Below are 20,209 nucleotides of genomic sequence, written 5' to 3'. Positions count from 1 at the left end.
CGAACCTGGGTCCTCTGGAAGGTCAGCTAGTACTGCTGAGCCATCTCTCCAGCCAAGGTACCATTTTTTTTTTAATGAGTCCACTGAACTAGGAAGTAACAGGGTCAGGGTAGAACTCCAGGTCATTCCAAACTCCTACGCCTTCTCTATTTCCCCTGCCTCAGTTATCTCCTTGGATCTGAACAGCTCTGGGGAAAGGTCATGCTCTACTTTCTAGGCAGGGGAATCTAGAAAAAGTCAACCATCCAGCTGTGGTTTGCTGTCTCTTTGGATTGCTTAACTCATAGGGGTGTGTGTGTGTGTGTGTGTGTGTGTGTGTGTGTGTGTGTGTGTGTACAGCCACACTAGATTAAAGCCCCACCCTACTCAGGAATGACTTCATTCCTGATTTTATCTGCTGTGATCATATTTCCAAACAAGGTCATGTGACTAGCTGCCTCAGCTCCTGCCATAGGGCCTTCCTCACCATGGTAGTCTGCACCCTCGAACCATGAGCCAAAAAAAAAAAAAGCCCTTTCTCCTTTAAGTCACTTTTGTCAGGTGTTTTGTCATAGCAATGAGAAAAGTAACAGACATAAAGTACCATTGTAGAAGAGCCACCTACCCTTTTAGGTAAGAAACTCACCCCTGCCTGCTGGTATACTTTTGTTTTATTTATTTATCTTTGCAGCCCCAGCTGTCCTAGAACTTGCTATGTAGGCCAGACTAGTCTTGAACTCACAGAGATCCTCCTGCTTTTTGCCTGCTAAGTGCTAGGATTTGACGTGTATGATAGCACATTTGGTTCTTAGCCGTGGCAGACACACAGGACTGGTTTGGAAACCTAGACTTTTTACACAGTACCTGTGCATATTAGGCATTTCATTTTCCCTCCTCACTAGTGAAACGGGACTTTGCTGGGCTGACTCTGTGCAGTCAGTTCCTCTGGAGCAGTGGTTCTCACCCTTACGAATGCTGCAGTTCCTCATGTTGTCGAGAGCCTAACGATAAATTATTCAATGGCGGCTTCATAACTGCAATATCTGTGCTTTCCTATGGTCTTAGACAACTCCTGTGAAAAGGTCATTTGACCCCCAAAAGGGTCAAGACCCACAGGTTGAAAAGCACTGTTCTAGAGGGACACAGCTGCTGTCTTCTTGAATCAGAGTAGTTGTCATTGACCACAAAGGGTCCTCTCAAGTGTAGGTGGAGGGATTGGGGAGCTGAGAGCCCATGTGGGATCATGCAGTCCACATGATGCTCCTCTCCTCTCCTCCTTAACCTCCCAAGGTTAAATGGAGGTGAAAGTTGCCTGGTGTTGGATTGCAGTGAGGTGCTTTTGTGAATCATTACACATGCTGTGTTGGGGTTGGGCTCCCAGCCTGTTGGTAACCCCAGAAAACTCATTGGCTCACCAACAGAGGCATTTCTTTGTCCTGTCAGTGCCTTGTCTGAGGTGAAGAAGTGTTTATGTTTCCCAAGGAAAAGACCACACAACTGCTCTGAGGAACAGCCACAGAATGCATCCAGACCGGTGATGGCAAGTTCACACTGGTCTCAGACGGAGCATGCTTGCATCTAAAAAGCACCCAGATCAAGATGCTAGCCCCGCCCAAAAACCTGCATACCCAGCGCCAGGCATGCTCACCTTCTCGAGCTTAAAACTCTCGTGAAAATAAAGCCATGTGTCATTTCACCTTGTAGGAACCAGGCCCGACTCGGCTGCCTGCCTGTCTTGCTGTTTCATGTCCTGTTTCTAGCAGCTTCCATGTCTGTGTTTATCTTGGTTAGCTAGTCATGTTTACTGCTCTGAGAATGCACCCCTCCCTTCCTCAAGACTTTTCCTCCTGTGTGCAATCACCTCTTGAGGGATTTCACCAGGGAGGAGGATTCCTGTTTGGCTGCCTATAAGAAGGCTCTTTGGAACTCTGAAGGGGAAGGAGAAGAATAAACTGCTGCCGCGGCTGCTGCTCTCTTAGCATGAAGGACCGGCTGTGTTAGAGTGTGTGTGTGTGTGTGTGTGTGTGTGTGTGTGTGTGTGTGTGTATGAGGTAAATCCGCAGTCCCTCACCTTCAACTCGGTACCACGGTGGCACAGGCGCCACATCACCTACATTCCTTCCTCTGTGCAAAACAGTGGGAGCCGCAGGCAGAGTGTGAGCACGAGCCCCTGTCATGCAGGGACTTCAGCCAGCGCGCAGAGGGAGAGTACAGAGAGTTTGGACAAAGGACCCAGGAACTCACTTCTATTGTATCTTTGGGGTGCCCCTTTGCTCTTCTCTATGACAAGAACAAGCCCTGAGGGGGAAAGTGGCATAAGAGAAGAGCTCAGAGACATGCCCCGGGGGACCATGAGTGAATCTGGGGTTTGTCACCATACTACCCTCCCTCAATCCCAGGATCTCAGGGGGTGAACTAGGATTCTAGATGAGAACCTGCCAGTGACTAAGTCAGAGAAGCCAGATCAACATCTTGGTATCTCTCTCTTTTTTTTAAAGATTTATTTATTAGCCAGGCGGTGGTGGCGCACGCCTTTAATCCCAGCAGAGGGATCCACAGGTGAATCACTGTGAGTTCAAGGCCAGCCTGGTCTACAAAGTGAGTCCAGGACAGCCAAGACTACATGGTGAAACCCTGTCTCAAAAAACAAAACAAAACAAAAACAAAAGCAAAAAAAGATTTATTAATTTATTATTATGCACACAGTGTTTTGCTTGTAATGTAGACCTGCATGCACACCAGAAGAGGGCACCAGATCTCATTATAGATGATTGTGAGCCATCATGTCGTTGCTGGGAATTGAACTCAGGACCTTGGGAAGGTGAGGCGGTGCTCTTAACCTCTGAGCCATCTCTCCAGCCCAATCTTGGTATCTCTTGCATCTGTGTCTCCAAGTGAGGGCAAGGTAAACCACCTTTCTCACTGTGTCCTCTCATGGAGTTGTTGAGATGATCAAGTGAGGTAAACTGTGAGAAATGCCTGGAAGATGGTAAAGCAGCTTTGGGTGAGGACACAGGCCTGAAGAAGCCATTCTGATGAGCAACAAGAACGCTGAGGTTGGAGAGGGGACCAGTGCTACCCAGCACTTAGGATTGGTGCCACCAGGGCTCCCAGGTCTGTCTTCCAGGGCTGTCTGGGCCAGTTCCTCTTCTGGGCCAGGAGCTGCAGGCCTTATGGGGGTAACCCACTTTGCACAGCAGAGAGGCCCCAAATATAGCAACGTGGGAAAAGGATACTTAATGTGGGAGGTGTCTGGGGACACAGTTTTGTAGTCAGTGGCTCTGACAAGGACAAGGCCAACTCAGAAAGAAGCAGCAAGAGCAAGGATGGTGCCTGTACGACAGAACAGTAAAAGGAGAGTGAGCACTGAGCCTCCCCTCATTCCCTGGGGAAGGTACAAGCCAGGGTCCTGCAGGAGCCAAATACACTGCCGCATAGTTCTGCAGATGTGTGGGACACAGAGTCATTGAGATGCAGCATGGGGGAGCACAGAATAGCAGACTCACTCAGAGACATGATCCCAGCAGGTGCAGAAGTGTCACTCTGTAGGTGCCAACCCAGACCAGGCCAAAGCGTGGGACACAGATTTGGCAGGGGTCCCCAATTTGGTTAGGAACCCAGCCGTCCACACTGACCCATTTCTGACTGTCTACAACACACAATGGATGCTTCTATGGTTTGCAGCCGCCTAGCCTGCTGCGGTTTCTGTATACCTGGCCATCATCTCCGGACCATAACAATGGCCACCTTCACCACCCATGAGTCAGGATGCAAGGGCCAAGCCCAGGTGGGAACTGCAAGTCAGCATTGAAGACAGAGAAAGGGGCCAGCAATGAAATCCAAAGTAGAACTCTGCCAGTCTTAGAGCCTGACTTTAATTGGAGGAAGTCCTGGTGAGATGGCATCTTAGTGCTGCCTCTGAACAGATGAATTTTGCAGTAAAGAAGAGGTAATGGAGTGAGTTCCCGGCAGGACAGCCTTGTGATCTGTTAAGAGACAGCCCCCCAATAACTCAAATGAGATCCCTGACTTCCTGCTTCACACCACCAGCACTGGCCTTTCCTCCCCTTTGTCCTCAGCCACAGGGGGAAAGATGTCACAGAGAGAGATGGCCTTCGAAGGCTGCATCTTAAGAGTCACCAAATAATCAACCAAACAAATGTAGTCATCCCAGATGGGAGGGAGTGGCCTGATGCTTAGTATCTGCTGTTTGCCTAAGAATGGTCCCCACAGGCATATATATATATATATATGAATGCTTGGTCACCAGAGAATAGCTCTATTTGAAAAGATTAGAAGGATTAGGAGGTGTGGCCTTGTTGGAGGAAGTGTATCACTAGGGTTGGGTTTGAGGTTTCAAAAGCTCAGGGCAAGCCCAGACTATCTCTCTAGGCCAGTGGACCAGGATATAAATTCTCAGCTACTGCTCCAGCATCATGTGTGTCTGTCTGTGTGCTTCCGTGTTCCCCACCCTAATCCTCTGAAACTGTAAGCCGGCCTCCAATTAAATGTTTTCTTTCATAAGAATTGCCTTGGCCATGGTGTCTCTTCACAGCAATAGAACAGATACTAAGACAGTACTGACTGTCAACTTGACACAATATAGAATCACCTCTCTACAAACCTCTGGGCATATCTGTGAGGGGGTTTCTAGAGTTGTCAATCTAGTGTGGGAAGACCCACCCTGAAAGTGAACAGTACTATTCTCTTACTTCCTGACAAGAGACTCAGCGCCCCTGGCTGCCTCATGTTCCTCTCGCAGTGATAGACCTTCAAACTATGAGCCAAAATAAACACTTCCTCTGTTAAGTTGCTCTTGTCAAGTATTTGATCACAGCTGTAAGAAAAGTAACTACAGCTAGGTGGCAGTGGCAGTGGCAGTGGCAGTGGCAGTGGCAGTGGCAGTGGCAGAGGCAGAGGCAGCAGAGACACACATGCCTTTAATCCCAGCCCTCATGAGGCAGAGACAGATGCATCTCTGGTGAACTTGAGGCAGCCTGGCTTATAGAATGAGTTCTACACAGAGAAACTATGTCATGAAAAAAGAAGAGTAACAGACACGTTAGGTAACTGGGTACTTTTGTTGTTGTTTGTTTGCTTTATGTTGCTGTTTTTGTTGTTGTTGCTATTTTAGTTTGGGTTGTTGTTGTTGTTGTTGTTGTTGTTGTTTTTAAACAGGGTTTCTCTGTATGTAGTCCTGATTGTCCTGGATCTCGCTCTGTAGACCAGGCTGACCTTGAACTATCTGTCTCTGCTTCCCAAGTACTGCGATTAAAGGCATGTGCCACCACCACCACCCAGTTCTATTTCAATTGGCTTATTGAAGATGGGGTGCCTGAATTTGACATAGAAAAAAGGTCATGCTCAATATAAAACCAGAGACACTAAATCAGTTAGAAGAAAAAGTGGGGAAGAGCCTGGAACACATTGGTACAGGAGACAATTCCTGAACAGAACACCAACAGTCCAGGCCTTAAGGTCAACAATTAATAAATGGGACCTCATGAGGCTGAGAAGCTTCTGTAAGGCAGGAGACACTGTCAACAGAACAAAGCGACAGCCTACAGACTGGGAAATGATCTTCACCAACCCTGCATCTAACAAAGGTCTAATATCCAAACTGTATAAAGAACTCAAGAAATTAAACACCACCAAACCAAATAATCCAATTGAGAAATGGGGCTCAGAATTAAACAGAGAATTCTCAACAGAGGAATATCAAATGGCTGAGATACACTTAAAGAAATGCTCAACATCTCTAGTCATCAGAGAAATGCAAACCAAAACAACTCTGAGATTCCATCTTACACCCATCAGAATGGCTAAAATCAAACATTCAAGTGACAACACATGCTGGCGAGGATGTGGAGAGAGAGGAACACTCCTTCATTGCTGGTGGGAATGCAAACTAGTACAGAAAACTTTGGAAATCTATCTTGTGCTATCTCAGAAAACTGGGAATAGGGCTTCCTCAAGACCCAGCTATTCCACTTCTTGGAATATACCCAGAAGATGCTCCAGCACACAACAAGAAAATTTGCTCAACCATGTTCATAGCAGCCTTGTTCACAATAGCCAGAACATGGAAACAGTCTAAGTGTCCCTCAGTAGAAGAATGGATAAAGAAACTGTGGTACATTTACACTATGGAATACTACTCAGCTATTAAAAACAAGAAATTCCTGAAATGTGTGGACAAATGGATTGAACTAGAAATGATTATAACGAGTGAGCTAACCCAGAAGCAGAAAGATTCAAATGGTATATACTCACTTATAACTGGACACTAGCCCAAGGGGCATGTCCCATGAAAGTCTGCACCTACCAGGAAAGTGGGATAGAGGTGAGGACATCCTATTGAGGCTCTAGGTGAGAAAAATACAGGGGATAGGGAAGTAGGTGGATCCAGAGGGTCCTAGAAACCTACAAGAGGAACATTATGATGGATGGATCTGAGCCCAGGGATTCTGCTTGATCTAAGGCACCAACCAAGGACAAAACGTGCAGTCATCATCAAACCCCTACCCAGATCGAGCCAAGGGACAGAACATTCTCCACAGTTAAGTGGAGACTGGGGACTGACTTTCACACGATCTCTGGTGCCCCATATTTGGCCATGTCCCTTTGTTGGGGAGGCCCAGTGGCACTCAGAGGAAGGATAGCGGACTACCAAGAAGAGACTTGATACCCTAGCACCATATTCAGGGGGAGGAGGTCCCCCTCAGTCACAGTCATAGGGAAGGGGGACTGGGGTGAAAGTAGGAGGGAGGGAGGAATGGAAGGATGCAGGGGATGGGATAGAAAATGAGATATAATATGAATTATTTTATTTTTCAATAAAAATGTGTTTTAAAAAAGAAAAAAGAAAAAAAAAAGAAAAAAGGTCGTGACCCACAAACTTGATAACACTGTCTTAAAAACAAACAATTAAAAATAAATAAATGTTCTTAAGTAGCAAACTCCTCCTTGGGCAGCCCTCATGGAATATAAAATTAAAAATTAAAAAAGTGCCCAGGAGAACATGGAAATCCTGTTTCAGGACACATTTCCTTTGGGGTCTAAATAAGCAGAGCTTAGAGGAAGGGAGCCGGCCGTGGATGCTAGACCTCAAATCCCAAGCTGCTTTGCTTTCTACACAGGCACATACATTTTTGGTAATAAAGGATGTGATATACTCAAGGGAGGTTGTGTTCCTGTTGACAGCTGTTTCCATGGTAACGCCAGGCCTGGTTACAAACAGGTAGAAACAGCAGGTCTTACTTACCTTGGAACTCACTAGGAAGCTGATTAGGTTTCCACAGACTCACAGGCTGGAAGGAATAGCTTTATTCTCCTGAGGCAACTGACCCTCTAAGCTGCTCTGTTGGAGTAGAGGCTGATGGGTCTGGCTTGCCTGGCTGAACTGCCATTATTTCTGCCCTCCTCCGGGATATCACTTCCTCTTTCCCAGCTTCAATTGGAAGGGTTCATGAGAACCACAAAAGGGCCCCCCTGAAGTATCATATCGTGTCCTTCAGAGGACAACATGAGTACTCAGTTAGCTTTGAGCCTTCCCCCTCCCGCCAAGGGAAAAAAAGTCTCTTATTTTGATCACATAAAAGATACGTGTTTTCAACCAAGAATATCACAGGACAATGATGAAGATCAAAAAGTGAGTGAGCCAGTTCTGGTGGATCATGAGCTCTAATTCCAGCGCCTCGGAGGCAGAGACCAGTGGGCCCTGGCTCAAAATCAAACAAACAAACAAAGTAAGTGGAACAAGAAGAGGAGGCTGGGGACACAGTCATTTGGTAGAGTGCTTGCCTAGCATGCACGGAGCCCTGTGTTCAATGCCCAGTACTGCCTAAAGCTGTGTGGGGCACGGGCCTGTAACCCCAGTACTTGTTAGGTGAAGTCAGGAGGATGGGAAACTCAAGGTCGTCCTCCACACTTAGAGTCCGAGGCCAGCTTGGGCTACGTGAGTCAGCAGGTAAAAGCAAGTGCTATGAAAGCCTGGTGACCTAAGATTGATCCCCAAGACCCACATAAAGGTGGAAGGAGAGAACTGTCTCCACAGGGTTGTCCTCTGTCCTCCACACAGGCTCAGTGGCATAGACACACATACACACACACACACACACACACATACACAGCAGTGAAATAAAAAAGAAACACTCATTACTATGTATGAATGTATGTATGTATTGCCAAGGTTTCTCTGTGTAGCCCTGGCTGTACTGGAGCTCATTCTGTAGACCAGGCTGGAATATATTTTAAGAATAAAAATACCTCTATGTAGAAAAACCCTGTCTCAAAAAAACCAAAAAATACAAAATAAAAAAATAAAAATAAAAATATCATCTTGGCAAACACTAGCAAAATCCCTTGTGGCAAAGCGGAAGGATAGCCTTTGTTTGAGAAAAGACCTTGAGTGCCCTGGGATGGGTGACAGGCCAAGGTAGTGGGAGGGGTGCGAGCGGGACCTGGGAGTTACTCTTATCTAAAGGGGACAATTATCATCTTGTTTCTAATCAGAGGAGGGAAAATGCAGACTGATAAGCTTGTAGGGCAGAGCAGAATAAAGGTGGGAGTCGGGGAATTCAGAAAGGGAAATGGAGGCAGATGAGTGGAAGACTGGGAACCCCCGCACTGTTGGGGACAGCTGTGCCCACTGTCCATTATGCAAGGTCTGTGCTACCACAGGGACTTTCCTTACAGCCGAGAGGTCCACAGAGCAGCACATAACTGCATGGCGATGGAATTCCCCACGGTGCAGGATCCCAGAAGTCTTGAGAATGCAGATCTTGGATAAAGCTTTCAGCTACCCCAGGCCTTGGAGCAAAGAGGAAGGATAAAAATGCTGTCAAGGCTTTGAAAACATGAGTGGCCATCTGGCATCCCAGTGTCTGGGCTTGCCAAGGGATTGACCTTTCACAAAGGTTGCTGGAGAGACACTTTAGCCAGCTTTCAGGGTGTGTGTGGGGGGGTGGGGTGGGCAAAGGGAAATCCAGCCCTCACCTGGGCACTTCCAGAGTGGAGGAGAGGAACCATTTTCCAATAGGGGCTTCCTACCTCTCCTGAGCCCAAGCCTTGATTTTCCCCTACAGTGATTGATTCTCAACCTTCCTAACGCTGCGACCCTTTAATACAGTTCCTCATCTTGTGCTGACCCACAAGCATAAAATTATTTCCATCGCCACTTCATAAAACTGCAATCTTGCTACTGTTATGAATCATAATGTAAATGCCTGTGTTTTCTGATGGTCTTAAGAGACCCCCGTGATAGGGTCATTTGCCAGCCCCCCCCCAAGGGGTCACGACCCACAGGTGGAGAACCACTGCTCTACAACAGTCCGCCAGAACAACACAACTGCAGAGAGTGCAAAAATAAACTCACTGCAAGGCTGCCCAAGTCTCCTCAGCCAAAAATAACCAGAAGAGAGCAAAGGGGACCTGGGGACCCCTCATCCAGGGTCAGTACCTCAGAAGAGCTGGCAGAGGCCCAAAGAGATTCATTAGCCAATCCAAAGCAACTCAGCTAGGGCCAGTTGAGAAGTCTGGCCCATTCCACTGTCCTAGACAGACATAGCTGATACCTGTGGCACTGGGAGAGTAGTGAGAGTTGAGCCCTTTGCCTCCTCCGGGTGGGCAATCTTCTCTCAGCCTCATTCTCCTCAGCAACAAGGACAGGCCAAGTGGCTTTATCTTGGCTTTGATGTGGCCTACAAGGAAACTTGGCCCAGTGGCTCACTACTCAGACACCCCACCGAGTCTACAGGTTGGTGTACTGAGGCTCGCAGGGAGGAGCCAGGCCAGGCCAGGCCAGAGAACTGCTCCCTAGACAGACTATGCCCTTGACCAAAGGCCACTTGGAGCTCCCCTCTCCTAACACCTGCATAAATGGCTGAAGAGCAACAGGATTTCTCACTTGATTTTGCCCATCACCAAGCTCATCACAGAGAGAAGCCTGGTCTCTCCCCAGCCTTCAGGTTCAGTGGCTTCCCCTAAGACTGAGCCACCCGCCCCCGCCCTACCAGCCCCATCACTGCCTACTCTGCCCAGAGCTTTCTGCATGTTCACTGCCTTCGGCTGTACCAGGACACCAGGTTCAGGGCATCTGCCAGAAGCTGCTGCTGCTCGAAGCTCACTCACCAGTCAGCAACTTGGTTGGATTTTATATGAAGCCTATTGTCCCCTTCCCCACCCCACCCCCATCTGTGTGTGAATGTGTGTGTGTGTGTATGCGTGCGCATGTGCATGTGCACACACATACATATAAGCAGTATATAAAGTGAGGGTATGACTTCTCCAAAGAAGTTTTTGTTGTAGATATGAGGGAAAGTGAAGGAAAGTACAGCCAGAAGCGTCTAGAAGAGTCCAGAGTAGAGAGAGGAAGTAGTAGACTAAACAGAATGGGCCAGCAGAATGGACTGGGCCATGAGGGCGTGGGGAGTGAGGGACTGAGAGAACTAAAGGGAAAGGGCCAGCTGGAAGTTCCTAGACAGCCCCACTCACATCCGGCACTCTGAGGGGGCGGGACAATGCTACCAGGCCATTCTCTCTCTTTGTGGACTTTTGTCACCCTTCCCCACTTGGTGGTTGAACTCAGCTTCAACAGCCTAAGATCGATGCCAGTTCTCATCAACTCTAGTCCCACAGTGACTTATGCCATCCCTATAAGTCACAGCAACCCAGGCTCAAAAAAAGGAACTAGACCCCACCTCCTAAGGTGTGTATCATCCCACTTTCGGACAGCTCAGGGGCATGAGCATCTGAGGCCACAGAAAGGATGAGACAGAACCAAGATCGGCTGGGAATGCAGCTTGGAGCCTTAGCCTAAAGCCAGTGCCCCCCCATCCCACCCCACCTGCCCCACCTGCTTCAATACAAGCTACAGCAGAGTAGATGGGGCAGGAACAAATGAGCCAGCTTCAAGCTAGATCCCAGCTGCGTATTCGCTTGTGTAGCTGCAGCCAGCCATCAGTGCTTCCTGGCTCTGTTTGCAGGGGAGGGACTTTCCTCACTCCTTAGACTCATTCCTAATAGTTTTAGGAATCTGCAGGTGATTTTCCTTGTAACCTCAAAGCCAACACCCCAGATTTCTTTCTTTCTTTCTTTTTTTGTTTTTGTTTTTCGAGACAGGGTTTCTTTGTGTAGCCTTGGTTGTCCTGGAATTTCTCTGTAGACCAGGCTGACCTTGAACTCACAGCGATTCTCCTGTCTTTGCCTCCTGAGTGCTTGGATTAAAGGCATGAGCCACCATGCCCGGCTAAGACTCCAGATTTCTACCAAAAAGCCCCACTTTCCTTGCTTCTTCCTGCGTTCTCCCCCATTGGCTCTGAGCATCTCACTCTGGGCCCCATCCCCTTTCTCCGTCTCTTAGGAGGGAGCTGTGATCCCATTACCCCAGGGTTTCCCAAGGGCAGCTGGGATGGAACACAGCGTGCTGAGGACTAGGGATGAAGGTTCCTGTTCTAGCCCTGCCACTTCTGGCCTGAGGACTCGGACCTCTCAGTTTTCCGATCTATAAAGCATGGCTAATAAACACCATAAAGCTTGCTCTGTAGACAGGCTGGCCTTGAACTCACAGACATCTGCCTGCCTTTGGGATTAAAGATGTGCGCCACCGCGGCCACCCAGTCAGCCTGGCCCACACAGTTTCCCTCAAACTCAGCTGAGATTCCCAATTCCCCTGAGCAGGTGTGGGCCCTATTGTACCTTCCTACCTCCATCACCCAGCAGGAACCATGGACTCCTTGGAGGCTCTGAGCTTCCCAGACTTGCTCCAGGCCCCCTTCGGCATACCAGTATGAGGATGGAGCGGGCTTGACTTACACCTTAGGGAACCCGATAGAAGTACTGGGACCAGTGGAAACTCACTTCCCGATCTAGCCACCAGAGGGCAGGCACACACAGCACCTGGAGTAGAGTGCTGCTGCAGAGGACAGTGGGGCTTGATTATCGCCTGAGCATCTAGCTCAGACAGGGGTGGGCTAGGAGGATAAAGGAAAGGAGAAGAGGACCAAGGCAGCCTCTGCAGGTCCCAGGAGGCTCCAGCTTGAGCCCCAGAGTTCCCCCTTTTTCCTTCTTGCCTCTCTATTCCCCCTCCAGTCTCCTTTGCTGTTCTCCGTTTAGAGGCTGGGACCTAGGTTCAATCTTGACTTTGTTAGTTCAGATACTTCTCTCTAAGCCTTAGGTTACTCATCTGTAAAATAGGAAGAATAATATACCCAATTTAGCACCCATGCCCTGCCCTTTTTTTTCTTGGGGATTGGGACATTTTATATAGGACAACCCATTTCTGCTATCAGAAAGGAGCTCCAGGCTATGTCCTGGGCAAACACCAGTCCCTCCTTCTACCCCTGCGTGAGCTGTCTCATCAGGCCTCCGTTCCTGTAGAGGATGCCATAAGGTTCTGTTGGGCAGTGCCAGGCAGGCTGGCTAAACCAGTAAGACTGGAGTGACTGCCACCACAGCCTGGGAACTTGAGCAACGTCAGGGTGCATTCCAAATCTCAGCAGGGCCTGCTGCGTGTCAGACAAGATAAGCAGGTGCACAGCAAGGATGGGTGGGTGGATGGATGGACGGACAGAAGGGAGGGAGGGAGGATGGATGGGAAGAGGAAGAGCAGGAGGGGGAAGGAAGGCAGAGAGGGAGAGAGGAAGAGTGGATGGATGGAAGGAAGTGGGGAGGACAGGAAAGGAGAAATAGATGAGTTCATGCATTACTTCAGAGCACTTGTAGCAAGGGGGTTTTCATGTAGGGTTCTAGCAGAACCCTAAAGCCTTCTTAGATCCCCCTGAAGCCCAGGTCTAGGCAGTCTGTTGAGGGGTGTCCCTTTTGGGGCTCCTTGTCTTAGAGTCAGCACTGGCAGTAGTCATAAGAGACTTGGTCTAAGCTTTCAGAATGAAGGTAAAGATTCTTCCAGACTGGGGCTTGGCTCATGCTTGCATTTATTTTTTCATTCAGTCAACACACCCCAGTTCCTTCCGACCAGGGGTCCCAACGACCCAGGGGGGCATCCCAGGAATGCCAGAGCAGGCTGCTCTGAGGATGTGGGTTTTGAGCATGAAGCTGAGACATGGCTCCCACCGGAGCTCCAGGGCAGAAGAGTCATTGTCTCAAATCAGAGCCAGATATGTAAGGTAAAGACAGCTTATTTGCATAGAGCTAGGTCCAGACCTGGGATCCTAAGTTCCTGTCATCCCCCATTGCAAAGCATCCAGGAAAAGGGTTTCTGGGAGGGCCCGGAAGTGGGGATGTGTCATAAATGTGGGTGCTCCCTCCCCAGCTGGCCTTGCCTTCTCTCTTGGCACTGGGTCATACCTGCAGGGCCTCACCCACTACTGACCTAGATTTCCTTACCACTCTGTCAACAGTTCCAGGGTGGAGCAAAGCGTGGCTTCTCGGGGGGCCCAAACAGAGTCCATGACCAGCACCACAGAAGCCTAACCTCCCCCCCTACCAGGGAGGAGCCCATGCCACATGTGTCAGGGTGGGAGTCAGTTTTCTTGGTGGCTGCTTGGACCCAGCTGTGGCCCTGATCTTTCCATCAAGGCCATGCTCTGATTGACAGAGTGGTTAAAAATACAGAGCCGTGTTCAGAGCCTCCCAGTGGGTAGGTGTGGGAGGAACCTGGTAGAGGCATTTAGGGACAGGGACCACTAAGGACCTGAAGTAAAGGTATAGCATAGTCGAGGTCACTGCTACTTAGGGACTCCAAGTCAGCTGAGCCCAGGGCAACAGCAGGATTCTCTAGAGAGATGCCCAGGCCCCTGTCTGCTGGAGTCTATTCGGTCCTTGAGAGACCCAACCTCTCTGTGTCAGTTACCGTCCCTGCCCCCGGCACCTGCAGTGTTCTTGGGATGGTTGATCTTGTGGTCACGTAGCCTAGAAAATTCTGATGCACATCTGGGTCTCTATCTTTGGAGCTAAGAGGACCCATGAAGGGCTGGGGAAAGTAGAATCCTGTAGGCCTCAAAGCTTCCATCCAGGCTGAGCCCTCATCCACTTCCCTGCCAGGGTCCCGTGGGAGAGACCACGGCCCTCTCAGCTCGTCTCTTTGTAGCCTGCAATAATTAAAGTAGCCCCAGTCAGGCTGGCCGAGCACATTCGAGTTGAGGGCTCCTAGTAGCAGTTCCCAGGTGTAAAGGGTTTATAATAATGATCCAAAGTAGAAAGAACTGTTTCTTTCTAGATAGTTGTCAGATGGACAACTCCCAATCAAAGATCTTCTTAAGGAACCCCAGGACTTTTAGGGTGTGGTGTGTTCTTGTAGTCACAGCACCTGGGAGGGGGCAGTGTCCAAGGCGGTAAGTACAAGGTTAGGTTGGGCTAGATAAGACCCTGCCTTGAAAGAAAGAAAACAAAGGAAGAAAGAGGAAAAGGGAAAGGAAAGACTCTCAGGGCACTCAAATAATTATGGCCCCCTTACCTAGGGAGAGCACAATTTGAAAATGGTCAAGAGCTGGGAGCCTGGGTAGGACCCACTTGCTACACTGCCCCCAGTGTGAGTGCCCACCGCCCGTGAGCCTCGCTTCCCAATTTGAGGCTCCCTAAAGTTCAGATGTCTTTGCCTCTAGTTCTTTGGAGATGGCCCAAGCCTGTAGCCAATTGGATGTGGAGCTTCAGGCATGGCTTGTGTCTGAGCTCAGAGGAGGGCGAGGGGCAGGGTATAGCACTGGCAACATGGGGTTCCAAAAACACACGCTGTTTTTCGATTAAAGACAGGACAGAGGTCTAGGTTGTAGAGGGTGCTGGATTCTTATGGTCCTGGCAGGGAATCCTAAACCTTGCACACTTGACATTGTACCTGCCTCCCTCTGAAGCCAAGGAGGTTTTGAGCTGGAGAACACACTTTGGAGGCCAAGCCCAGAGTTCTGTTTGTCCTCTACCAGTAATGGACATCTGGACCAGATGGGTTGAGAGCACACCTGCTCCAAATGCTCCAGGTAAAGAGGCTGACCCACACCCAGGCTTTGACTGGAGGCGGCAGGGACACCTGGGCCTCTTGGATCCCTGCCAGACCTGGGGCAGCAGCTTCCATATTTGTGTACCTCGCTGTCCCCAGCTGTAAAAGGTCTCCAGGAAGCCACACCTGAGCACCCTGACAGGTGGGACAGCCACTTGGCGAAGGCGAGCAAACTGGGCACACTTTTCACTGGTTTCTGGCTTCTCAGCCATTCTCCAGTGTGAGGAACTGGTGGTCACTGTTTCCACACAGGTCACAGGCCTTCCGGGATCATGGTTAGGGATCTTCCTACTTCCTGCTCTGCTAGCCTTGTCTAGACCAGAGGATGGGCTCCCGGCTCAACCAGGCCAGACAACACTTCCTTAGGGATCTGAACAATAAGAACAGGGACCAAGATGCTGGCCATGCATGGCACCCCAGACCTCTGAAGAAGTGATGAGTCAGCTGCATTGGCACCAAGTCAAAGCTACTTCTCCCAAGCTTCTAGACCCTTCTTGCTTGCTGACCATAAGCAAGCCTGCCCCCTCTCTCCTCTGAGCCCAGGCTCTGCTGTTAGCCTGTGAACTCTATTCCTACTGTAATCTGAATGTGTGCCTTTCCTGTTTATATGTTGACACTCCAGCCCTGAGGTTAATGCTAGCAGAAGGCAAAACTTTGAGAATTAATGACTGTGGCACCACTAAAATGGGATCAGTGGTCCTGTAAAGGGGTCTGAGCTGGGTAGTACAGGCCTGTAGTCTCAGTACTGGTGAGGCAGAGGCAGGAGGATCAGAACAAATGTGAGGCCTCACTGGTCTTCAGAGTGAACTCCAAATTAGTCATATTTACAAAGCAAAACTGCCTCAAAAACACCAAAAAGATCATTTTATGACCACACAGCAGGAAAGCACAATCCATAACACCCTGACTCTGGATTTCTCGGCCCCTAGAACCATTTGTTGAATGACTTCGCTGTTTATGACAGCCCACAGCATACGGAAACTCTCTAAAGCAGTGCTGGAGCATGACTTAAGTTGGGAACGGACTCTGCAGGTAATGCGTTCACAGTGGAGTGAGCTTCCTGGCCGACATGACTGGCTTTCTTTCACAAGTGGGAAACATGGACAGGTATCTATCTACTCAGAGATACCCATGTGAGATGAGGACACTGCCTACAAGACACGGAGGGAGTTGCGACAGGCCCCCTTACGGCCCTCAGAGGAGCCACTGGCCAGCAGATTCCGGACTTCTGGACTCCACGGATGAGAGAAACGGAAGAATCCTCAAGACCACAACACAGAAACCCAGCCTGAGTTCCCAGCCTGCCATCTTTACGCTCAAGCAGCAGTGTCAACTGTTGCCCACCTTGTCACCTGTCACCTGCCAAGCTGCCTCAAAAACTGCAGGCTTGCCAACCACTGTCATGTAAGGCAATCTGTTAAGACCATCAGCCTTGTTCCTCGTGACAACTCTCAGCCAGTCTCCAAAGAGCTTTCAACAGACCAGCTTTGTCTAATTTACCCTAAATTTCATCCGCTTGTTGAAACAAAAGGAAAGAAAAGGAACGAAAAAAGAAAGAAATTTTTCTTTCTTTCTTTCTTTTTTTTTTTTATTTTTGAGACAGGGTTTTTCTGTGTAGCCTTGGCTATGCTGGATTCACTTTGTAGACAAGAGTGGCCTTGAACTCACACTGATCTGCCTGCCTCTGCCTCCCTGAGTGTTGTATTTTTGTTTTGTTTTTTTAAAAAAGATTTATTTTTAGGACGAGTATGGTGGTGAGTCCCAGCACTTGGGAGGCAGAGGCAGGCAGATCTCTGTGAGTTCAAGGCCAGCCTGGTCTACAAAGTGAATCCAGGACAGCCAAGGTTATACAGAGAAACCTGTCTGGAAAAACCAAAAATAAATAAAATAAAATAGATTTCTTTTTATTGTTTCTAAAGTATGTGTGTCTTTGTGTGTGTGTGTGTGTGTGTGTGTGTGTGTGTGTGTGTGTGTGTACTTGAGTGTGTGAATGTAGCCTGCAGAGACCCGAGTTGTCTTTGGGTCCCCTGGAGCTGAAGGTATTGGTGGCTGTGTGCACCTGATGGTGACTCTGGGACCCATACTTGGGTCCTCTGCAAGAACATTACAGGTCTTAACAACTGAACCATCCTTCCGGCACAAAATATCTTCTATTTTAATTGAATTTATTAATGGAGTTTTTGGAAGTACTAATTCTGAAGAGAGAGGTGTCTCCTGGGAGTGAAACAGAGAGGACCTGAAAGTGAAGGGGCTGAGTAAGTGACATTGAAGGACAGTTGGTTGTCAAGGCAACCCACTGGTGATGACTGTAGCACCCAGAACAGTCTGAGTCCTTAGATACCCAAGTGGCTTAATTCTAATACATAGATTTCATGACACTAAGTAGATGTTGCTTCCTAGAAAGGAAAATGGCCCAGTCCTGCCAGTGTTAAGTGTGATCCATATGACATCCATTTCCCACTAAGAATCCATATGTTGACATTTTGTGTCACCTGCGTCAGCAGGAGTCCTCCCTAGACCAGGCTCCATCTTGTCCAGTTAACAACAGATCAGCTTCCCAGGCTGAAAGACTGACATGCAAGGCTCTACTGGTAAAAACCCCTTAGGATTCAGTGTGCTGGGCCCTATGTCAACCTGTCCAATCCTGGCCGTCACGACCCCTCCCTGGCCCTTAGCCGAATGATCCTCTCTGCTGAAGAAAGCATTAAGGATGGGTTGTTGTCTGGTGTACCATTTCCGCAATAGAAGATCCCTGAGACTGAGCAATTGTCTTAGTTAAGGTTACTATCACTGTGATAACGCCATGACCAAAACAAGTTGGGGAAGGAAATGGTTTATTTGGCTTATACTTTCATGTTGTCCTCCATCATTGAAGGAAGTCAGGACAGGAACTCAATCAGGGAAGGAAGCTGGAGGCAGGAGCTGATGCAGAGGCCATGGAGCGGGTGCTGATTACTGGCTTGCTCCCCATGGCTTGCTCAGCCTGCTTTCTTATAGAACCCAGCACTGTGAACCCAGGGACGGCGCCTCCCACAGTGGGCTGGACCCTACCCCGTGAATTGCTAAATAAGAAACTGCCCTACAGCTGGGACTCACAGCAGCATCCTCTCAATTAAGGATCCCTCCTTTCCCGTAACAGATTGTTTATTCCATGGTGGAAAAAAATGCCTGTGGTGGGAAAAAAAAGACTGGAAGGTCATGCATGGACAAACTGCTAGGAAGAGGAGGCTCTTCTCTGAGATATCTCAACCAAGAGCTACAGCTGCCTGCCTCGACTTCCCCAGTGGTCCTTGTTGGATAAAATAAGCATTTGGCAATGTTTTGCTGTCTTTCGCTTCTCTCTATCCACTACTTATTTGCTGTTTATTCTTTTCCTTTTGTTTGATAGCTGCTTAATAACACCCCTGTGCTCATTAGTTGTTTTTTGTTTTGTTTTGTTTTGTTTTGTTTTGTCAACAGACACAAAGTGGAGTCATTTTGGAAGAGGGAACTTCAATTGAGGAATCACCCTCCATCAGACTCATGAAAGTCTGGGCCAGGATGCAGGGCTAATGGGCCTGAGTCCATATTCACACCCGCCCACATTCTTTGCTGCCCATGCGCACACACAGACAGACACACAGGCACAGACAGACAGGCACATGCACGTGCACGCACACATATGCACATGTGCACACATGCATGCACACACAGAGCCACCTCTTGATTTATAATTTCAGGCTGTAGCCACCTACTCTTGTGTGTATGAGCTTCTGAGAGGCAAAGGACAGCTTCCCATGATGAATCCCCTAGTTACGGTCTGGTTCCAGTAAGTGCTTGCGTATGGGTGGATGGGTGTGGCCAGATCAATACAATAGGCCACCTCCCTATTTATTTAACCATAAGCTGTTTCTCTTCAAGATGCTCAAAGTTGTGGTTGGAAGCCATACGCCATTAAAACAAAACAAAAAAAACCACCCATTGAACTGATCTTTAAAATAAAGCACACAGAACAAATAAACACAAGTGCCACCTACAGGCATTTCTGTCACTGTCAAATTGAATAGACAGTGGAGTTCCTACATAGTTCTGCTGTCCAGTGACATTGATGGCTGTTGTAGTTTTAGTGAGTACATGCTACAGGACAAAGAGCTTAACAGTGCAGGTATTGTGCCTGTCCTCGGGTCACAGTGATGGCCGGCGCCTCGCCCCTACTCTCACATGGAAGCTGAAGGTCACATCCCTTTGAATATCTGGGTACGACACATCTGAGCGTGTTCTGGGTGGCCTTCTTTTTTTTTTTTTTTTTTTTTATCTTAATGAGAAATCTTACATTCCTTAACCTCCAAGCTGCTTGTTCCAAAAGTCAGGTAACTGCTTTCATAACAGCCAGAAAACCAAAAGCATTAACACCCTTTCTGTCCGTATTTGGGGGTGCGGGAGGGGGCATAATACTCCCTCATCCTACGCTAACAGTACCAAATCTGACCAGGCAGCTTTGAAGAACTGAGCTCCTGCTCTGGCTATAGGGTAAACACCACCTTTTCCTCCACAAAGAAATGAAGATGCAAATAATCCACATACACGGGAATGTTTACAATAGAACTCAGGGACTGGAACTCCGCTCAGCCTCCTGACACCCTCTAAGCTCAGTCTGTGCCCTCCCCCATTGTGGGGTACATGTGATCCCCCTAAGGAGATGTGCTGACCCTATGACCTTGTGTGAAAGGTAAGGCCATCTAAATGTGCCCTAAGCCTATAGGGTAACTGTGCCTTTGGCAGAAGGAGGTGACATGTGAAGCCAAAGACATCACAAGGATGACATTGAGGGCAGAGGCCGAGCCTGAAGTGATGATGAGCCGGCCAAGGAAAATGGAAGACTGAAGAGGCCACAGAAGCTGTAAGGGACAAGGAAGGGCCATGTCCCTTCTGACCCCTCGATTGTGAACTTCTAGGCTCGGAACTATGAGGCGGGGGTGGGGTGGGGTGGGGGTGGGTGGGTGGGGTATAACGTTTCTGCTCTTTAAACCCATCCCACTTGTGGCTCTTTGTTACAGAAATGAGAAAGCTGGGGCTGGCCAGAGGGAGCATGGAGAAGCTGTTGCTTCCCCACTTGGGCCTCAGTTCCTCAGCGCTTGGGCCTGGCCCATTCCTGGTGGATGAGCCAGTTGACACTTTATCTTGTTGTCCCCGCCCCCCCTTGCACTGTAACTAACAAGGACTCCTGCCCAGCCATCACCCAAGGGTGCCAGGCCTCAGGGTGGCAGACTTCACATACTTCACCTTGAGATGTTGGAGAGG

Source organism: Acomys minous (assembly GCF_964271855.1).
Source record: "Acomys minous genome assembly, chromosome: 8".
NCBI classification, from domain to species: Eukaryota; Metazoa; Chordata; class Mammalia; order Rodentia; family Muridae; genus Acomys; species Acomys minous.
This window is presented reverse-complemented; position numbering follows the sequence as displayed.